The sequence below is a fragment of the Petaurus breviceps genome, unplaced genomic scaffold (assembly GCF_028583685.1).
Source record: "Petaurus breviceps papuanus isolate PSGF00001 unplaced genomic scaffold, PetGlider_PUasm1.0 38, whole genome shotgun sequence".
Lineage (NCBI taxonomy): Eukaryota > Metazoa > Chordata > Mammalia > Diprotodontia > Petauridae > Petaurus > Petaurus breviceps.
The window spans coordinates 96815259-96820189 of NW_027186304.1; the positions used below are offsets into that span (position 1 = coordinate 96815259).

The 4931-nt window shown below is 31.9% G+C and overlaps 1 pseudogene; it reads right to left on the reverse strand.

Annotated features, from left to right (window-relative positions):
- Window positions 1–3307: 3307 nt before the first annotated feature.
- Window positions 3308–4335, reverse strand: LOC138170297 (fibrinogen silencer-binding protein pseudogene; annotated as a pseudogene).
- Between the last annotated feature and the right edge of the window lie 596 nt (window positions 4336–4931).

Consider the following 4931-nt stretch of genomic DNA (forward strand, 5'->3'; position numbering starts at 1 on the left):
ATTGAAATGGAAGAATATTTGCAAAAATATAAATTGCCTAATTTAGCATAAGAGGAAATAGAATATTTAAATAGACTTATTCTAGAAAAAAAATTGAACAGGTCATAAATGAGTTTCCTAAGAAAAAAGCACCAGGACTAGATAGAATTACTAATGAATTCTATCAAACATTTGAAGATCAACTAATTTCAATATTAAATAAATTATTTGGAATAATAAATTAAAAAGGAATTCTACTAAACTCCATTTATGAAACAAATTTGTACTAGGACCTAAACCAGGAGGAGAAAAACAGAAAAAGATAATTACAGACCAATTTCATTTATGAAAATGAATGCAAAAATCTTAAATATAATACTAGCTAAAAGATTACCAGAAATATATTACAAAGATTATACATTATAATCAAGTGAAATTTATATCAGAAATGTAGGAATGGGTGAACATATGGAAAACTATTAACATAATTGATTACATCAATACTAAGAGAAAAATAAAATCATAAGGTTATATCAATAGATGCAGAAAAAGTTTTTGATAAAATTCAGCCCTTTTTTATTCCCTGGCCATAGGGGCTAGCCTGAAAGCATTATCTGGTGGTTTGGAGGTACTGCTTTTGGCCTCTTGCGATCAGCCTCTTGTTTTCATCAGGGTTTAAGGGGAGATAGTGGTTGGACTTGCCTGTTGCTGCCTCCTATCATTCTTGGGTTCCTTTCTGTTTTATTGACTGCTTGATCATACTTACCCCATGTGAAATCTGGTCATGTCTCCCTTTACCACATCATATGCACATACATACACCTATATCTATATACCACATGCATACTTTATATACCTATATACAATAGATATACTATATATGTATATGTATGTATACATATAACACTTCACTTTATATATATCAATATCTATCCATATGTATATACATACATATATCTATATCATGATATATATATATATATCAGATTCATATATATATATATATATATACCACTTTTATGGGATCTAACTTACACTCTAATTGAATCACATACATGAATTTTCAAATACATATGTATGTGTTTATATATGTATGTGTAGATATAAATATATAGGTGAGGTATTCAGGTTTTCAAGCATCTCAGAGGAGGTGGATTTCTCTGTTATTTTACACTTTCCTCAAAATATATCCTATACTTTTGGAAATGCTTAGTCTGCTTAATTTAGGGTTGAAGGTAGTGTTAAAGTCTTTCCTTTCTATAAAACAATCCCCATATTATCTAAAAGAATTTGTTTAAGGCATTGCTCTTGGGAAAAAATGGGTCAATTTTGTTTTCCAGTCCCTAATGTGGGAAACTTTACTGGCTGAAACCTACTCAATAAATGGATAAATATTTTCAAGGGAAATATTAAACATATGAACTTTCAGGGAAATTTATAGTTCAATAAAATATGCAACCCACTAAAATAAACCTATGTAAACTGAAAATATAATTCTTTAAATGAAAAAATCGGTATATTTTGTTTTTACATCACCATTTTCAAATGTATTCTTTCCCCTTCCCTGCCCTGTGAGCTACCACCTGTAACAAAAAAATAAGAAAGAAAAGGAAGCAATTTGGTGGAACTATCCAATATATTGATTGGATATATCCTATAGTTCTCTACCTCTGCAAAGAAGGGAAGGAGATACATTTTCTCATCTCTTTTCTGAGACCAAACTTGATCATTTGAATTATAAGACATGACATTACCATTAAAGAGTTTTGGTAATTACAGATTTTGGTCTAGAAATGCTATTCCCTTTTCTAAATTGCTTCTTTTGATGCTTTTTATTCAAGAATAAGAACAAGACATACTTTGAAACTTATTTTTAGAAGTCAAGAATTTCTATTTTCACAACCCACGAACACTAGAATAAGTTTTGAAAAAAACTTAGAAGGTGTTCAAATTGTATCATAGATTACAAATGTATATGGATATGGTACTTTATTTTAGTAGATGCACTACACTGCTGTTTTAGTTTTTTCAATGCTGATTTTTATTAAAATACTACTGAATACTGAGAAGTATTAAGTTAAGGAAAATTTTAAGATTATAAATAAAATATATAAAATGTGAGCAAGAATATGCTAAATAAATATAATTAACAAAATTCCATTGCCACCACTAATTTATGTCACTTTGAAATGAATTATTTAATGAAACATCTTTGTGTGTAGATATATAATACACACATGTGGATATATACACACATACACACACAAACACATATGCACACACTTTATTTTTTTTGCTAAGTTGCTAACCACAATTAGAAATATTTAAAATGGTTGATGGAATTTGCAACATAATATAAATATGATTGGACTCTAAATGGGTTCTAGTCCCAGATCTGTTTGTAATCAGTTTGTGACTTTTGCTAAGCCACTTAATTTGTCTATGCCTCAGTTTCCTCCTCTGTAAGATAAGAGGGCTTGATCTCTAAAAAGGTCCATTATAGCTCTAAAATTCTATGGTTCTTTGGTTTAGTCTTTAAAAATATTAAAGTATGACCTTCTCTCTTACAGCAAAGGGGTAGTAGACTACACCAGGGCAAAATGTTGTATACATTATCAGTTAAGGTCACTTGAGTCTGGTGTTTTTGCTTAGCTGCTTTTCTTTGTTACAAAGGAGGATTCAATTGTGTGGCAGAGAAGGGCAATAGGTCCAGAAATGACTGTAATGTAAAAAGACATTAGAAATTCATTTTAAAAAAGAGAATAAGGAATGAAAATTAGTGTTGTACAGAGCAACCAATTCTTATTAGATTATCACAACACTTAATATGATTATTAGAAAATCTCTAATTGGAATTTTCCCTCTTTTAAAGATCAACTTGAGTATTTCTAGGCCAGAAGTGAAAGATTCTTCTGAATTTTTAGTAACTTCAATGAGAAAAGTAAAAACATCTTTTTTTTTTTTTGCTTTTTGGAGGGGGAAGGGCACGGCAATTGTGGTTAAATGACTTGCTCAAGGTCACACAGCTAGTAAGTGTTAAATGTCTGAGGTCACATTTGAACTCAGGTCCTCCTGACTCCAGGGCTGGTGCTCTATTCCCTGTACCACCCACCTGCCCCTAAAAATCTTTAAGACTGGTTATTAAAACTCCTCACAAAAAATACGGGAGGAAATTTTAAAATGTGTATGACAGACATATAAAACCATCAAAAGATCTGAAATAAGAAACTTTTAAAGAGTTTTCTTATAATAGTGGGCAGCTAATATTTTAAGAATATGTATTCTGATCCAGCACATTCCCTTATGGAAGTGACTTTGTTGAAACCATTTAATTAAATAAATCACAGGCAGAAATTTCAGATGATTCAAACAAAAAAGATAAATATCTGTTATATTCAGGAAGATCATGTCTTAGGTTTGTTGCTCTCAACCCCTTCACTTTTAATTTTGCTTTTAGGAGTTCTTCCTTAAGCTGCTGCCTTCTCTTTAATCCATCCCTCTTCTTTTGAACATATAGTCCAAATTTTCTTTGATTTTGTAAAGTTATCTGATGTTCCTCCTTCATCATCTGCAATGTTTGTGGCTCATATATGAATAGTGGTCTAAAATGTTCTCTTTCATGTCTAAAAAATTCATCTCTCCTCAGAAGAGAGGATGGTGATAATGTCATTCTTTTATCAACAGAGAAAAGTAACGGTGAAGCTCCCTCCATAATATGGACCAATTCATGCTCTTCCCTTTGCTCTGTCTCATTCTGTTGAGAATTTACAATTAGTGAAGGAGGTGTTCTAATGTCTTCTTGATCCAACTCCACTGTAATAGCAACAGAATGGTGATCCAATATCACCTGTGGCAAACTGGTACCTCCATGTGTTTCCTTATCCATGTTTGCACTTTGTATATTGTTATCTCTTCCTAGGCATACTTTGGAAATCTGGGGAATCATTCCCACAACTTTCTTGGTTGGCTCAGAAATACTGCTCCTATGATCTAAAAGAGTCTCATTTTGTTGCAAAAAATACTGTTTGGCATCTTCTTTCAGCCTTTTATAGAGGGTACACAGGTCTTTTGCTGTATGAGGAGGGTGATCTACTCCAATAGGATTATATTTATCTGCTATTATATCCCAACATTTGCTCTTTTTCCTCTATTACTGTGCTCTTCAAGGATTTTAACATATGACTTCACTAGCTATAGCAAATCAGGCTTTTCAGATAATGTAAAATGAGATCTAGCCTTTCTAACCACTGTTATTTCCAAATTAATTAGGCAGTTTCTGAAACTACCATATAGTCTCTGGTTATGCTTAGCTCTTTTTCTATTATTCCCTTTTATTGCTACTTCTTTCACCCCCATTAATTCCACTGAAATTCTAGAAATGTTTCCTTCTGCACTAATTTTGTTATTATTTTGTCTAGCTTCATAAAGTGCCCTTTTGGTAGTTTGATTCTTATAGCAATAAATCTATAAATTATTTCAAAAAGTATCATTTAAAAAATTATATTGGCATGGCCTAACCATGAATTTAACTCCAATTATTTAGGCCATACTTGAGGATATAATTCTCAATAGTAACCAAACATACAAGACTTATAGACACTCCTGCAAATGGGATGGAATTAGATTATTTTTTCTTAAATTCAAATGGACTTTCCTTATCATGAGAACAAATAGGCTACCCAACTCCAAATTAGGCAGAGAGAGAGATGCATTGAAGGTAAAAAAAGTCTAAGTCTTCAAGAAAGTAATAGAGGATGAGAGAAGCTCAAGGCTAAGTTTTCTTATGACCTTCCCTCAACTTCTGTTATTGTCACATCAAATATAAATTTTCCACCTTTTTGTCCAGAATCTCTATAGCCTGTTCCTCAGTACTCTCTGAAGGCTAGAAGCAATGCCACACCTTCTACATTTCCAGTTTTATGCCAGCTCTGAGGAACAGTGGAGAGTGTTGC